This window comes from Balaenoptera borealis, assembly GCF_965194805.1.
Source record: "Balaenoptera borealis genome assembly, chromosome: 5".
Classification (NCBI taxonomy): Eukaryota; Metazoa; Chordata; class Mammalia; order Artiodactyla; family Balaenopteridae; genus Balaenoptera; species Balaenoptera borealis.
Window position 1 is genome coordinate 92,712,179 of NC_138862.1, and position 18,335 is coordinate 92,730,513.

General features: G+C 35.1%; 1 protein-coding gene and 1 long non-coding RNA gene across 5 annotated transcripts in view; one reads left to right on the forward strand and one right to left on the reverse strand.

Moving 5' to 3' along the window:
* NLGN1 (neuroligin 1) overlaps positions 1-18,335 on the reverse strand; it is a 726,540-nt gene that overhangs the window by 126,028 nt on the left and 582,177 nt on the right. The gene's annotated exons all lie outside the window — the stretch shown is intronic.
* Positions 1,211-16,475, forward strand: LOC309629809. The gene is made up of 2 exons (XR_014245230.1): positions 1,211-6,208; positions 13,875-16,475. It is a non-coding gene; the product is annotated as an uncharacterized lncRNA (long non-coding RNA).

Below are 18,335 nucleotides of genomic sequence, written 5' to 3' on the forward strand. Positions count from 1 at the left end.
CACGTCTACCTATACATTTTTGTTCAAACCTGAGGGAAATTGAGTTTAAAATTGTCCTTGAAATGTTACCTTGCTTATATTAAGTACACACATTACATTGGCCATTGGCCTATAAAATACAGCTGTCATAATTTGTCAAAATTATAAATTGTGGTAAGTTCTAGGACATGCTGGGGAAGATGCAAGAGAGTAACGTTTTAGAGATAAACCTCTTCAAGGGAGGACCACTTAAACTAAGACTTGAAGATAGAGAAGTCACCAACAGAAGAACCTAGTTGCCCATGTGGAAGACAAACATGTGAGCTGGTGTTTTCAGGGTGCCTGGAGTGTAGTGAGACAGGGAGACGAAAGAATGAGGTAAAGTTGGAAAGGTAGGCAAGGGCTAGATCATACAGAAACTAGTAGAGACTGGCAAGGAATTTGCATTTTATTCTAAATGCATGAAAAGCTATTGTAGACTTATAAGCAGATGAGTAAAATGATTTTATAGACTTTTAAAAATGACCATACTGGCTAATGCCAGCGGGAATAGACAGTGGTCACAGCAGGTGGTACATACGAATAGATGGTTTAGGATCATCATGTTACATTAATTATCTGGATTTCGTAGTTGAGTATAGAATTGTTTAAAGCTTTCCCATAATATGATAGAACTCTCTGGATCCTCAATGAATACTATATATGAAGGCCTAAATGATATGTCCTTTAAAACTAATATATTTGGTGAGCAAAATACTATTCATCTTTAAATTATTTTATTGTTTCATCGAAATTGAGAACATCTGTTCTTTCCTTCTGGTGAAGAATCCTAAGTATGCTAAATATGGTTCAGATGATACATTTATAGATATAGAAATATAGATAAGTAGGTAGGTAGGTAGGTAGATATTATAAGTACATTCTGCTATCTGAATGGTATATGGTACATTTGGGGCAGGCCTAGATGAAAAGTTTAGTTCTACTTTTCTCTAAGTAGTTTAGCGTTTTAGTTAATAATTTTTATTTCCCACCATTGTATTTTGCAATTCAGAAGAATAAAAAAATCAGACCTATTTTGGTTGGCTGCTTTTGCACATGGTTTGTGATTGAAGCCTTTTCTTAAAGTTTTGATATGAGAACTGATATACAGAGGTGTTTTTGTATGTGTATTCTTTCCTTCATAGCCATTTTTTTTTCTATTACATTATGAGGTCCAAAAAATGCTAATAAATGTTCATGAGATATTCTTTTTCTCAGCTAACTTTTAACTAGGAAATGGGTTTTTGAAATAAATCTTTTGTCCATTTGCAGTGTGGGAATCAGCTAAAGAGAAGAGGAACTCTGTTCAAAGACTCTAGGAATATCTGGATCTCGTTTAATACACAATGGTTCAGGCAGCATATTTCATCTAAAACAGTCACTCAGTCCTTGACGCAAAAAACTTTTTAGCACTAGATCTCACAAAGAAATCCATCAACAGAACACAATGATCTGAATAAGTCTGTACCAAGCTGTGCATGTTTTCTGGAGGCTATGTAAAAGTTTAAAAAGAAAAAATATTCTAGAGATTCATGGGAACTTAATCTGTCTGTGATCAGTTCTTATGAGAAATTTATTTGGGAACATAAATATGTTCTACCGTAGAGGCCTGAGGACAATTCAACATTCCAGAGAAATGCAAACACACACATACTATGGCTGAGATGTCAGAAGAGTGTTTGAAAGATTTTGCACACGATCAGCATGTTCAACATGAGAAACTATTTCAAACACCTGTGGAGGTTGTCAGGCGGTAATGAAGGTAGAAAGTAAAATTTTTAAATATTAGCATGTAGAGATCGATTGATAATCAATAGATAGACAGCAAAACATTATATATATATATAAAATACAAAACAGCTTTTTCTAAGCTTGTATAAGTGAAAGTGAGGAATTAACTTCTTTTATGTAACTCACTGTTTCAAAATGAAGATTGCTTTTGTTGATTTCTATGTGTAAAGGCCACCACTTGCCAATATATGATATCACAGCCCTGCTCTGTTAGACATACACTTAGAAAAGGAAGAGGGAATTATGTGAGCAGTAGAAATGTTTCCAGACTTGGGGAAAACACGTCTAGGGCCCAGGATATTCAAAGGAAGAGGAGAGCACCTGCAATGTGGAAAATGCTGTTAAAGACAAGTGACCTGTTATCTATCATATGTTGTTCTGGTTTTGACTTATAAATCACTTCAAATATTTTTAGAATTCCTTGGGTTAAAATTTTTGAATTTTATTCAGTTTATCAAATATTTGTTCAGGGCCTATATCATTTAAAGAAAATAATGAAAGGTTTGAGAGCCATAAAAAATAAAAACCTAATTGTCTTTACATTCAAGGATGCTTATTTGATATGCAAATGAAGACACAATGGTTATATACAAGGTAATAACTATTAAACAAAGCAGAAAAATTAGAGAAGAAGATAGGGACAGACTAAATGTTCAAAATACAGAAGTTCTTTTCTTTGGGAAGGAGAGGTGTATGCAAACTTCAGGATAAGTTTCAGTTGGCTACTGAAATGTAGGTTTTTAACAGGTGAAGACGTCAGAAGAAGAAGATATTTCAGAGGAGTCATACGAGGGAAGATGAAGATTTAAGAGAGGATGTTAAATTTGGGTTACAATAAGTGTTTGTGGCAGATGATACTGGTGATTGCTCAATAGTTCTGGCTAGGGCATCACTGGAATCCAATTCTGGCCAATTGAACCCTGGTGGAAATTAGGGAGGGGTTTAATGTTATCTGAAAAGTTTTCCTTCTTATTAAACATAAAAATATGAGAGCTAGATGAGGTCATGACTGCTGGATGAAATCACACCTTAAGAAAGTTGTTATTCACCAGGTCCTTGAAAATACAAGTATTCTATTAGTGTACATACAAGAAGAGTAGGGAAAAATGTCAGAAAGAGCTTATGTACTGTTGCAACAGGTTTCAAATGGTATACTATGGCAACCTGTACTTCATTTGGTAGGTCTATAATAGCAGAATAATATAATTGTGGAAATGTGTAGTATAAGTAATAAAAGCTTTACTGCTGTATTGTTCACACTTATACTTTGGTCAGGCATACAGCAGGTGCTAAGTAAATATTTGATGAATTAATGAAGGGTTGAAACCACACAAATAGTTATTATAGAGTCTTCAATAATTCTTAATAGCTTAATATCTTTGACCCCTATTTAATAATCCTACGTGGATTTTATAACATGTAAAATTTCTTAGAATACATGTATACGTGTAGATGGTATCTGAATTATCAAGATCTGTATACTTAAGTGGGAGGACACGATTAATTGCTAGTAAATTCAGTTATGCTGCTGAGTATTAATTATATGTTACTGAAAATGAATTTAAAGGAATATAGGCAAGAGAGTGGGAAGTAGAGAAAAAAATGTAAGTGTAGCTATTGGATCATGGTAATTTGTTATATATTTCCAAATTAGCTAGGGGACAATTTCGTAAATTTATATTTATTTATTTATGCATATGTAAGTAATGGGGAAATACCTCCCATCTGGGAATCATTACTTTTACCCTACAGCTTCTATAGATAATGTATGGCTTCTGTAAGATTGTCCAGGACATATTATGTCACTTTTGAAATCTAAATTAGTGAAACTGAATAGAAAAACAGTACATTCATAAGTGACACATTTTCCTAAGGCCTTTTTTGTTAATTAGAAAAAGTGTGCAAAAGTGGGAAAACACCCATACCCCTTAATCAAATTGGAGAATAGCTGATGTTTGTCACTGACAAAATTAAAAATTCATTGTTCAGTTCAGTAGCTTGAAACCCTGTTATGTCACATTCTTCATTGAATGACACACATTCTTTTGTAGAAGTGTTCTTCTGCTAAATGTACACCAGAATGTTGGTAATTGGGGCATGCAAATTTGTTTTGCAACTAAGAACAAGAGGAGGACTTAGAAGCTATTTTAACGTGGTAGTACATTTATGTTTAAAGTACAATAATATTCATGTCATTATCATGTATTATTCATATGCAGTGTTTGAAGTGGAGGTCTTTCCAAATATATTAAGAAACTCTTATTCACAATAATCTAATTAATTCCCACACCCTCCCTTCCTCTGGTTTCAGCAAGTATACATCTTCAGGCTGAATTATATCACAGCCTCTAAACTGGCACCTCATGGGCCAGATCCAGCTAGCAGTGTGTTTTGTTTTGCCCACACAGTGTGTAATATTTTAAAGATTATTTGCCAGAATCTAGAAATAGGAAGCTATTACACAAAAATCCAGATTTTCAGTCCCTTTTGTAAAAAAATCAGAAGAGCTGGCAACAGGGAGCCTACACTTCTCATGCCAACGACTTGCTGTAGCTCTGTAGGCCTGTAGGGGACACCCTTGCGCTCTGATTCCACGCAGGCCCCACTGCACGTGACTTGTCTTCCTTGGGTCTAAAGAGAACTTCTCCAGGCTCTGGGAACACTTACAGCAACTCATGACATCCTTACACGCAGCCCAGTTCAACTTAATAGTCTATGGTGTTAGTTGTAGTTTGGCGTGAATAAAAAATACTGGCTACATTTGGAATGCTGTTTCTGTAACTGGGGATGAATGGTAAAGCCAATCTCAACTATTGGGGGGTTTCACTGGGTATCTATATCCATAAAACGTCTTGAAGAAACAAAGTTTTCAGTTCTGCTTAAAAAGGTGTTTTTCACCCTTGTTAAAGCACAGTGTCCATGAACCGAATTTTCTTTCTCTCATAAACCTGTTCTATGTAAACCCTACTAAGGAAAAGAGTATACCATAGATTACGGATTACTTTTTTAAAGGCCCGCTTTTTGTAATTCAGATTCACGTCAGCTATTGTATAACAACAAATTTTATTTGAATTATCTTCAAATATTTGAAAGTATTTGGTTTGATTTAAAATTCAAACTACTAACACTTTTATTGATACCTAACATTTATTGAGCAATTACTACTGGTTATAAAATAGTGCTGATATCTTTATATGCATTATTTCATTTAATCGCACAAAATCCATATGAAGTATACCCAAATTTTACGGCTACAGATTAAATAACTTCCCTAAGGTCTGAAAGTGGTGAAGTCGTCTTGAGGCCACTTTTGTATGATTTCAGAGTCACGTTTCTTAACCACTACAACAGTGTGAAAGAAAGACAAGAAAGAAAAAAAATTTAAAAAAAAACAGACTGGAAAGAATAAAAGAAGGAAAGAAGGAAAAAAAGAATAGAGGAGAGTAGAATAGAATAGAATCGATTAATAGAATAGGTTATATTTTGGCACCTGTATATATTAGTGGTAAATTTTGATTCTGAAACTTTTGATGCAGTTATAAGATTTGTGTGTGTGTGTATATACATGTGTAAACACGTGCATGTACATGGTAGGAATAATGTAAAATATTCTCTTACTGGAAATTTGGTCAAAAAGTTTACAGCCACTGCACTAGAGCATATTGTCTCCACCTGTTAGAGCTGATAATATTTAATGAAATTGTGTTACTAGTTTAGGTAGATAACAGAGTTTAGATTTAAACATCTTTTTAAATACATTATGTTCCTTTAGCTTTATAGTGCAAAAAAATTACTAAAATGTATTATAATTTTACAAACTAAGAATAATGGTAGTATCTTAGATTTCAGGGAATTTTTTGGTACTTTAAAACAGAGAATGTTATTAGAATAAAATCAATGTGCTGCAAAATGCAAGCAGCGATGTCAGAGATTTAAGACTGATGCCTCATTTAAAAAAAAAGTGCAATATGTTTCTTCGATGTCTTTTTGTTTAACTATTTTGTCTATTTTATCTTACACGCCTTCTACCTTCTATGAATACAAGGTAGACACATTAATTAATCAAGCAACATTGCTTTATTCAGCTCTGTAGATGTTGTTTAATCAGTAATTAATTTCTGCTGTGAAGAGTTTGCTAACAAATCCTAAATTCGTGTCTGATGGAGAAAAATAAACACACTGGAGCTTTAAATAACTGTTGGAGGAGGTAATTGAGAAGACGTGACCTCCTTGTCCTGAGAACTGGACCTGGGCAATTAGAGGTGCCTCACCCCCTCCCTGTCCTTGGAATGTACATTCTGCCCACTGTTCCCACAGCGGGAGCCATTTTCAAGGGCGCAGCCTTGAGACAGCGATATGTCGCTGAGACCATCTGGACAGTATTCGTGACTGAACCCAGGTAAGGCCTCTATATACACTTTTAAGATGCTGGTAGGAGGGGTGTAAAGATCTACTCTTCTTGTGGCCGCCCAAGAGGAGCCTTGTAAGGAAGTTTCCTTGCTAATTAAATCTGCCATCTACCAATCTGGAGTGGTCTGCCTTTTTCTTCAGTTTCTCCCTACCCTCCGTGTAAGGGGGCCTGTTTGGGAACTAATAGCTGACCATAAATTCATACTTAAACTATTTCTCTGTGGTTGTGCCGACAGGTGTGCTGTCGAGAGAGGCTTTCGACCCCAATCATCTCCATCCGCGCCTCACAAAGTTCACCCTGAATAAAGAAAGCTAGATTTTAATCTAATACAAGTCTCTGCTGGCTACTTCTTAGCCAGGCTACACAACCACCGAGGCCATTTGGAGCAGAGAGATGATTAGAGGTGACATCTTGGGGGAAAGCAATTGCATCTTATGATGCAGGAATAATAATTGTAAAATTATGGCCAAACATCAATCATAGCACCTTAGCTTCTGTGGTTCTCTTCACTTTGGTTTCAGAGCTTGGAGTTTTTGTAAAACACAAATTTCCCAGTGGCTAACTGTGGCTTCAATTGTCTCCCTGTTCTATGTAGTCTGTAGCAGTCTATAAATAATATATATATAATTTTATTATCTTATAAATTATAAATTATTTTATATCTCTATTCTATATAATGACATGTATTATACATTTTGTAATACATAACTATGTATTATAATGTATTAATATTTATTATCAACATATATTACTGATATAAATTAATGTATATGTATTTGAAGGTTACTGACAATTAAGTGTAGTACATACAATCATGTGCTTCTCATCCTGATCACGATTTCAAAGGTCCTAAAGGCTCTATCTGATCTAGCCGTTTCCCAGCTTTTAGACCTCTTGCTATGTTTTAGCTTTTCGGCCTTTCTTTCTCTTAGAACCACCAAGCTCATCCCACCTTATGGCCTTTGCTTGTATTCTCTTTGGGTGGAGCATTCTGTGTTCAAACAGTCACATTTCTAGTGTGCACAGGTACTACTTGAAAGAACAGAAAATGTACCTAGAAAATTTGAACACAAACTTACCCTGTGACGCAGAAATTCCACATCTAGGTACATACCCATAGAGAAACACATATGCATCAGATAAAAAGCATGATTTTAAAAAAATGACCAGAGCTATGTTAGCTGTAATAGCAAACAAGGAGAGAACAAACAACTTGAAAAAAATCCAAATGTCAATAGAGAGCAGGATGGATAAATGCACTGTGATGAATTCACACACTGGAACATTATACATAGCACTGAATATGCATAAATATGCATCAGCATGGATGAATATCAGAAACAAAATGTAGACCTAAAAAAGCTAGTTGCAGACAAACAGAAAAAGCTATGATTTAATTTTTGTAACATTTTAAGCATGGAAAACTAGACAATTGTATATATGTGTGTGGTAAAATCATTAGGAAAACTAAGCAAATGACAAACACAAAATTAAAAATGGTGGCAAATTCTGGAGGTGGTGGTAATGGAGAAGTTGAGATCAGCAGGGATATGGAGGCTTCAAATGTTTTATTTCTTAAGCTAGATTTTACACATTTGTGTATTTTAGTTCTATATATGTGGTATAGACATGGAATAAATAATATAAATAATTATATTTTTATGTATTAAATTGGCCATCCATCCCTCTGTATTCATCATGTTTTATTTTCTCATACTTATCACTAACTGAAATTACTATATTCATTTATTGATGATCTGTTTATTGTTTGTCTCTCTCCTTTTCCCCACCAGACTGCAGGATAAAACTGGTACCTGGTCTCTCTGGGCTCAAAATAAGAGAGTACCTTGCACTTAGTAAGCACTGAATATACTAATCTGTTGATTTAATGAATCACTAGCAGATATGTATTACAGATATATTAACTACAGAGTATTGTGAGGGAGACATTTTTAGGTATTTATATATCGATCCTGTAGGGGCCTTAGATTTTAGTTGGATTTATTTATATCTTCAGTGAATCAAACCATTTTCTCATCAAACTGAGTTTCCTGTTTCTGCACCCATTGCTCTTCCTTGAATAGCTGACCATCGAAACATGTGATTTTATTTTCTTCATGGGAGGCATTTTGAATTTTGACATCTAATGAATCCTAATGTGACAAGATGAAAGATTAGGCAACACTTCAGCAACCCTCCTCTCATCTATTCTATCACTGGATAGGAAAGTTACTTGTAAATTTCCTGAAGGATGTAATCCTATTCCTGTTAACTGCCTGAAAAATAATTTGCTTGTGTTAAAGGAAAGTCCTTTTCTTGTTAATTTCTTAATGAAAAACAGTGTGAAAACTATTACTTAAATGGCATGGAAAAAGCCAGAAGTACTTAATTACTAAAGGAAGACCAGAAAAATGTTAAGTGAAGTGTAACAACAATTATAAAATGAGCCAAGAAGCCATTAAACAACATTTAGCATATGTATTTTAAAATTTTGCTTTTACTCAAATTGTACTCTTTGGCTGTTTAATTATTTCAGAAATAATAAATGATAATACTTTAATGTAGAGATTAAAAATAAATTCCTAACATCATTCCCAAGGACTGAGTCATTAGCTAATATAATTTTTTTTCCCAATCACAGAGTTATAAAAAAAACCGTTCAACTTTTGGCTCTACAATTTATGAAGTAACCTAATCTTCCTCCTCAGCTCTTTCCTCAAAATTTAATCACTGTAAAAAATTGCTGATTAAAATAATAATAATAATCTACAAGATAGAAAACTGAAGGAGATACTACCAACCAAGAACAATCACAGATTTAATGTTGCAGAGAGGAGAAACATGACCTACCATAATGGGATGTAATAGCTCAGCCCCAGGTTTCTGGACTATATTGCTGGAGTCTGAACACTACTTTTGCTGCCCAGGCACTAACCTTCAGAAAGTTACTTTCTCTTTGTCTTGTTTCCTCATCCATAATATGGGGATAATAATAACAGTCCTTGTCTCATAGAGTTTTGAAAGTTGAATGAAATAATACATATAAAATACTTGGAATATCCCCAGCATATAGTATATGTTTTACCATTGGCTATCTGAAATATAAAACTTTAAATGTCAAGATTAATGTATTTGACTCTTAAGTTCTGTGTGAAAGAAATGATGGGTGTCTTACAAAATATCTCTTAAAGCCTAACAAGACAATGAACATGTCTAAAATAAACTGAGAAAATATATTAGAAATAGTGAAGTTAGCATATAAATTTATCTGGCAAGAAACCATGGATCAACTCTATGTTTAAAGTCTTACAAATGGGGCTTCCCTGGTGGCGCAGTGGTTGAGAATCCGCCTGCCAATGCAGGGGACACGGGTTCGAGCCCTGGTCTGGGGAGATCCCACATGCCGCGGAGCAACTAAGCCCGTGAGCCACAACCACTGAGCCTGCGCGTCTGGAGCCTGTGCTCCGCAACAAGAGAGGCCGCGATAATGAGAGGCCCGCGCACCGCGATGAAGAGTGGCCCCCACTTGCCACGACTAGAGAAAGCCCTCTTACAGAAACGAAGTCCCAACACAGCCAATAAGAAATAAATATAAATTTAAAAAAAAAAAAAAAGTCTTATAAATGATTTTTGCTTGTCTAAAATACAGGATGCCTTTAAAGTTGGATAAAATAAATAATATATCACAAATCACCTGAAAGGTATAGCTAATATTTCTACAGAAGAAAAGTATCTGGTCAACAGAAGGAGGAGACAAGCCACAGACTAAGAGAAATTATTTGCAAAAGGCACAAATGATAAAGGACTGTTATCCAAAACATCAAGAAGAACTCTTAAAACACTACAATAAGAAAAGAAACAACACACTAAAAATAGGCAAAAGTCCTGAACAGCTTCCTCATTAAGGAAGATATATAGATGACAAGTAAGCTTATGAAAAGATTAGGGAATTGCAAATTAAAACAACATTGAGATAGCATTACACACCTATTAGAATGGCCAAAATCTAAAACGCTGACAATACCAAATGCTGACAGTGACTTAAAGCAATAGGAACTCTGAGTCATTGCTGATGCAAAATGGTACCCACTTTGGAACATAGTTTGACAGTTTCTTATAAAACTGAAATATTCTTATCATACAATTGAATAATTTTGCTTCTTGATATTTACCAAAATAAACTGAAAACTTATGTCCACACAAAAATATGCACACAAATGTTTAGAGCAGCTTTATTCTTCATTGCCAAAACTTGGAGGCAACCAAGATGTCCTTCAGGAGGTAAATAGATAAGTAAACTCTGGTACGTCCAGACAATGAAATATTATTCAGTGTTAAAAATAAATGAGCTATCAAGCCATGAAACAACATAGAAGAAACTTAAATGCATATTACTAAGTGAAAGAAGCCAATCTGAAGAAGCTACATACTATATGATTCTAACTATGTGATAGTCTGAAAAAGACAAAATTATGGACACGGTAAAAAGATTAGTAGTTGCCAGGGCTTAGGGGGACAGAGCACAGTATTTTTGGGGCAGTGAACCTATTCTGTGTGATACTACAATGGTGGATACATGTCATATATTTGTCCAAACCCATGAAATGTACATCACCAAGAGTGAACCCTAATGCAAGCTATGGACTTTGGGAGATAATGATGTGTCAATGTAGGTTCATCAGTTGTAACAAATATACCACTCTGGTAGGGGATGTCCATAGTGTGGGAGGTAGTATATATGTGGTAACAGAAGTTAATGGGAACTCTTTGTACTTTCCCTTTAATTTTGTTGTGAGCCTAAAACTGTTCTGAAAAAATAAAGTCTATTCATTAAAAAAAAAGTATCTGGCTTGTAGATATCGACTAAGCAATAATACAGTAATGTTAGCAGAATATAGAATCTAATTTTTCTGCATAAGAATTTGAAACTAGGTATTGAAATTATGTTTGGCTTATATACGCTTTAGCCATGATTATAAAACAACTAAAAAATTAAGTTCAAATAGACAAACAAAAAAGTTGCAAGTTTACTGCCCGAAATTAATCAACTAGATGATTTATTTTTTTTACCTTAAATACCTAGCCCTCCTTTTTTATATTTTTGTGAACACCCAAAATTGAGGAAATAAAGATTGAAAATTGAAGTGATATACTCATCTTATAAAAACATTTAGAATTATACAGTTATGCAGAACAAACTAAATATTAAGCCAAGAGTTGTATAAATTAGTAATAGTAGTGAATGTAGAATAAATTATAATTTAAGAATAACGATATCAATAACCTATAATGGAATGTAATCTGAAAAAAAATGAATCACTATGCTGTACATTTGCAACTAACACAATTTGTAAACCAACTATACTTCAATTAAAAAAATAATTATATCATTCTGAATTGCAACTTTTGAGTTAAGCCTTGAAGAGGTAAAAAATAACCTTATTAAAAATAATTTGCATAAATTTTGGCAACCAACATTTCTTTCTAGTAGCTTGAATTAACTTAACAAGAGACCCTATTCATTGGAAACTAAAGTTTTATGCCAAATTTCAAGTAATTTCCATATATATATGGCAGTTATATATGTATATGTATACTTACATATATATATGTACACTTACATATATATATATATATATATATATATATACAGGCAAATTCTACTGAGACCAAACTTGCTATCTGTTACACTATTTTATTTACCCTAGTGTCAAGTTATTTGTATTTTATATTAAGCATTATGTTAGATTTTAGGGGACCTGAAATTTCCTAGTGTTCGGAATGATGCCTATAGATTAACGGATAGAATGGTTGGAAAACAGTGTCAATTCTCACTTTGAGTCAAATGGATTAACAGTCCAACTGGAATGGTCAATTTCTTCTATGCTAATGGTGTTAACAAGCAGAATGACACTTGACCAAATATTACCAGATAAACGGTTTCCAGAATAGTTTGAGCACCATATGTATAAGTAAAGCCTGTTTTTGTTTCTTTCTAGAAATCAGGAGCTGGAATAGATGTATTGCCCCGTTCTGCCCGATAAAACTGGAGAAAATGACTTTAGTTTTCAGTATTTAAGTTCCCCCACATGTAAAATAGCTGAAATAATACAGACTATTCTTTTTTTTAACCCAAAGAAATGTCAAAATTAATATGCCTGTACTGATTCATTACACATATTTACAGCCTTTTGTTGTACCAGGACATTCAATGACAGATAGTATTTCTGGTGGAACATCATAATAATCCTTCCATGCAAGATTTTTGAAAGTTGTTTCATATCTATGACCTTGTTTGAGATTTTTCAATGTTCCAGCAAGGTTGTCAAAATAGATATTAGTATTCGTATAGAACAGATGAAAAAAACTGAGGTTCAGAGAGTTGACATTGCTTTCCCACGATCATTTCGCTAGTAAGTTAGGTGGAGTCTACATGAAAACCTAGGTTAGTGACTCCTAAACAAATCCTCTTAGCTGCAAAATGATGTTGTTTACATTCTTAATGTTAGAGTGCAATATTTAAACACTGTTAAGAAACTGCATAATTCATATTTGTTTGTGATTTTTTTGTGTTGTGCTTGTTGGTGTATTTCATTTTCTTTTAGGTCATGTAGAAATATATTCCAGGAGATATTATTCAAGGCAATAAAATTTACAACAGTGTTTCCCAAACTGTTCAGTGGGACACATGTTCTGTGAGACTGAAGTTAATAAGTATTCCAGAAAGAAAACAGATTCTACAGTCAAATTAGTTTGGGAAATCTAGCATATTTGTACCTTTTGAACAGTCAGTGTACTAAGTCCTGCAGTAAAGCTGCCTGTTTAACTTTGTTACATATCCCACGTGCACCGATGATATAACTTAAATTGATTTTCTTATGGATTGAATTAGAGTATAATTGACTTTAGAACAGTTTGTGAAATACTTCTTTAGAGAAAATGTCATGAAAAATAAATTATTTGTAGTCTTTACTTTTTCTAGTAAAAAATTGACTTGTCACTAGTTATGATTAAATTATCATCATTTTAAGCACTTAGAGGGCAGATACTAGATGTTGCTCATCTTCTTCTTTCCTACTAACTAAAAATTGCTGGGCACACAATGGTAAGTTTTTTTTTTTTTTTAATGCACCTTTATTGGAGTATAATTGCTTTACAATGGTGTGTTAGTTTCTGTTGTACAACAAAGTGAATCAGCTATATTCATACATATATTCCCATATTCCCTCCCTCTTGAGCCTCCCTCCCCCCCATCCCACCCCTCTAGGTGGTCACAAAGCACCAAGCTGATCTCCCTGTGCTATGCAGCTGCTTCCCACTAGCTGACTATTTTACATAGTATATATATGTCGATGCTACTCTCACTTTGCTCCAGCTTCCCTCTCCCCTCCCCGTGTCCTCAAGTCCATTCTCTATGTCTGTCTTTATTCCTGCCCTGCCACTAGGTTCATCAGTACCAATTTTTTTTTTTTTTGTAGATTCCATATATGAATACAATGATCAGACATTTATGGAGTTACTATGAGGAACATGCTACTGCATTAAAAGTTAAAAACAAATTATAACCAATTTGTAATAATTTTCCTTGAATTGAATAACGTGACGAGGAAAAAAGATGAGAATTCTAATCTTGAGATCTTTCTCCTCTTTTCAGATGAGAATACAAATGCATCCTATTCTGCAAGAGACCAAAAGAAGAGGCAGAAACCACATTTCTCCTGCAAAATCCCCACTTGAACGGGGGAAAATTGGTTCCACTATTGACAAGATAAACCAAAATTATACACAATCACACACATTTTTTAAGTAAGATAAATGCAATATAGCACCGTGGGGAGGGGCAGTGCATTGACTGAACACTTACTTTCAGGAAAGAAAATGTGTGTATCTTCAAACATTGAGTATAACACTTTAACATCTTTAGCAGAATGTTATGGCTAAACTCCAACTCCCATGAAGGCAGAGACTGTATTTCCTTCATCACACAGTACGTGGAACTTGGCTGACATATGGTAGACACTTGTTGTATGAATGGATGAATGAATGAGTGTACCATCAATCCTTCCCTTTTCAGTATCATTTGATTAGTTTTCTCACTGGGCCAGAGAGTTAGGAGTATCTTCAGTTGAAAACTCCTGCTATTTTCTTCTCAGAGTTTTTTTTTTTCACTAAATAGTTTTTCAGGAAAACACTCTCTAACCAAGAGATGAAAAGCAGTGACATAATACACAGTAATGTGTATCTGGTTAAATCCTCAGGCATGGACTTGCACAGCAAGATAATTGCAGGGTTAGATCACTGCAAGCTATGCTAGTAAGTCTGGGCCAGGGCCAAAATGGCCTTTAGGTCCTATTACAATTCTGAATGATCGCTCCTCTTTCATCATATCTGACTCTAGAGGTATTTAAGGAACCTAGAGGGTTTTGCCTTACACAGGAATCCAACTGCCTGTCCCAAAGTCTCATGCAAAGCTGACCTGCCTAGAGCAGACGTATTTTCAAATGGAAGAGAGCTAGTTTATTCATGGTAAACTGAGTTGTTTCACTTGAACCTAGTGATAAATGTCAAGAAAACAGTATTTCTCCCTTGCTTCTAGTAGAATACCTTCCCCCAACTTCTTTTAATAATCAGGTGGTCTGTACTAGGTATGCTTTTCCTAAAAAAAATTATAGTTAGATAATTTTCACTGTCAGAAAAATGTTGCTCTGTCTACCCCGTAAGTATAAAGTTTTCCCTATATTTTACCTGCTTCTGTAGCCTCGGAATTCAGTGACCTAAGTCCAAATTTGATAATAGTGAGACACATATGTTTAGCATTAGGGTTCATGAAAACAGTCTTGAGTATTCATTTGACTTGGTTCCTTCCTATGGCATCTGAAAAGTGGAGGTAACAAATGCCAATAATATAAGTATTGCGATGTGGCTTTTATTTTCCTGTTCTGAATATTAATGTGAACCCACCAATACATCAGACACATATTTTCACAGTTTACAGACATCTGCCACATCCTGTGAGTTGCAAAGTATTCAGTAATCGAGGACTGTTTCAATCTTATGATTTTGGAATTATTTGCAGATTAAGCAAAGACCAAAGCCCCCTATGTATGTGCATAGCTTTAAACACATTAGAACAGAAACTAAGCCATGTTTGTTGAGAAAAAAAAAGGAAGGTAGAATTTTTAAATTTAAAAACAACAGTCTGCAAATAATAGTCATTTCTCACTTTATTGAATTTTAATTTCCAATGATACACTAATAGTAATTTCTATTTCTTTACTTCACCAGATTTGATCTAGGTCTGAATCTTAAAAATGGCTTTTCTAGAAGCTACTAGTTTAAAATAAGCATTACTTAGTCAAGATAGTTCTGTAAACTTTATGCTACATACTTAGTAATAGATAAACTTCAATTTTTATTTTAAATTAAGCTAAAGCATCAAATGATCTCAATGATCATTTCAGCACTGCACCCTGTAGCCCCTAGTATTTAACAGACCATATTTTGAACCCTATAGGTGTGTACATTTTGTACTGTGAAAGATCTGGAGATGACAGAATATACTTTTAAATGTCAAAACTCTTAGAACTTTAAACCCATTTACCTAGAACCAGAGTAAACAGTAAAGCTTGCTATTTCAGAAATATATTTGGATTATTAATAGGAATCATTAAAACCTTCAGAGGGTTAGAAAAATATTTGCTTTCAACTATGTATTTTATAGGAAACTAGCCCCCTCTCCAAGCATATTTAACACTGTTAACCTTCAAACACATGTTACACATTCCCATCTTCTGCTTGTCATTAGGATATGACAGAAAACAAACCTACTGTATGCTCTAGCTAACTACCCACAATTTTATTTGTAAAAAAATACAAATGAAAGTTGTACACTATCCACTTACTCAGTATTTTTAGACATTTACCTAACACATGATTTAAAATAAGAGCTCTGGGCTTCCCTGGTGGTGCAGTGGTTGAGAATCTGCTTGCCAATGCAGGGGACACGGGTTCGAGCCCTGGTCTGGGAAGATTCCACATGCCGCGGAGCAACTAGGCCCGTGAGCCACAATTACTGAGCCTGCGCGTCTGGAGCCTGTGCTCCGTAACAAGAGAGGCCGCGATAGTGAGAGGCCTGCGCACCGCGATGAAGAGTGGCCCCCGCTTGCCACAACTAGAGAAAGCCCTCGCACAGAAACGAAGACCCAACACAGCCAAAAATAAATAAATAAATAAACTTATTTAAAAAAAAAGAAAAAAAAGCAGTATCAACCGAGCATACCTGCAAATTTTTAAAAAATAAATAAATAAAAAAATAAGAGTTCTGAGTAATATAATCTTCATGAAATTGCCTCAAAAGTGGTTAACTTAGGAAACCAAATGTCTGATTAAGATGCATTAGAAATCTTAAGAAACAATAATGTTACAAGTGGGATGATCAGAATGATAGCTATTATAATAAAGACATTAGGGAAATGGTTTGAATAATCTCAGAACTTTGGCAGAACATTAAATTGCCTTTTTCTGTATCAGAAGTAGCTACAATTGTTTCTGAAAGGAAAGAATAAATAGCAGGTTCTTGCAGGGAGAGCTCCAGCCCTTCCAGGAAGACAAGAGGGCACAGCCCTGGATCTCTCTTGCATACCCTTTGGAGAATTTGCTTGATATCTGGGAGGACAGGATTAGACCCTGGCCTTTGCTTGCACCTGGGCACCTAGCTGTACCGCCACTGGTCAGGTAGCATTTCACTGTGTATGATAAATTGATCCAGTCTTCATTCCCGTGGTGGCATAAGAGAGTTTCTTCAAAATTGCTGGGGCCCACACTATCCAGCTTCAAGTCATTTACTCAGAAGCTGCAGGCTCCTTTGGGCTGTCCAGAAATATAAGGATAAATCAGGTTTCTCTTGGTACTTCACATACCTCAGTCTCTTTACGTAGTGTCATATTGGGTACCCACCATGGGGTCGGTTACTTAGCCTCTTAGTACAAAGTCAGGAAGGGGACAGGACACCTCATTCAGGTTCACAAAGAAATATAGCTTTTCTATTCCAAAGCCTTAAATGCTGATATAATTTAAATTATAAAGATTCCCAAAACGATTTACTTAATTTTTTTGGCTAAGTAAATGGCTTCATGTACATGAAAGTACTGAGTTGATAACCAAACAAGATGGGCCATGTTGCTTTCCCATTTCTCTCTTTTTCTCTCGTAGACTGTGTAAAAAGTGTTCATTTTTACCTCACCAATTCCTCATAATCTATTCATTCCTTAATGTTTTGCAAACTGGCTTTCCCATTCATCACTTTCTAAAATGGTCCTTTTGATTCTCTCCTTAGTCTGTTGACTACTTTTCAGGTTACTCTCCTATTTCTGTTCTTGAATCACAGCCATTCCTTCTTGGTCTTAGAGCTACGATAAAATAATTTGCCCTCTTCCTTCACCTTCAAGATCAAAACAGAGGATGAGGAATGCCTTGCCTAAGAAATTATTAACAGTTTAAGACCTTATTGGTTGTAGCTGCAAAGTATTTTCTCGGTATTGGAATAACCAAAAGAGTTACCCAGGTCTATTTCCAATTCTTAAAAATGTGCAAATAAAAAATGTGTGTGGGTGTGTATGTGGGGGGTGTGTATGGGCTTGTGGTGTGAGGTTGCGTGTGCTAATAGTATTGGGGGGGTGTATTGTATGGGGCGATGGTAGGGGAAAGATTTTAAAAATCACTATTTTTTGTGATAAGAAATATTCATTCCATTGTGAGAAAGATGGCCTTGCTAATTAAGAAGGCAGGTAGGAAAAAGTTTTCTCTCATAAGATTGACAATCTGCTTCCAAAAAGTTATTGTTTATCTTTGGGAAGTGTGTGAATTTGCTCCTACAGTCAGAGGAGTAATTAAGGTCTTTGCTAGAGGGAAGACCTTCAAGGGGACTGGGCTGGGAGGTCTTGTCCACCATAGACTATTTCGCCTGACTGGGAGTGCCAAAGCCTCTTCCCCCATCCTCCATCTCGTTGGTACCCAACCTTCCACCCGCCTGCTAACAAAAGTCAAAACTGTGCTCGATTCAAAGGGCAAAATCCCTCCAAGAACTAACTGGCAGGTCACCCAGGGATTAATTCAC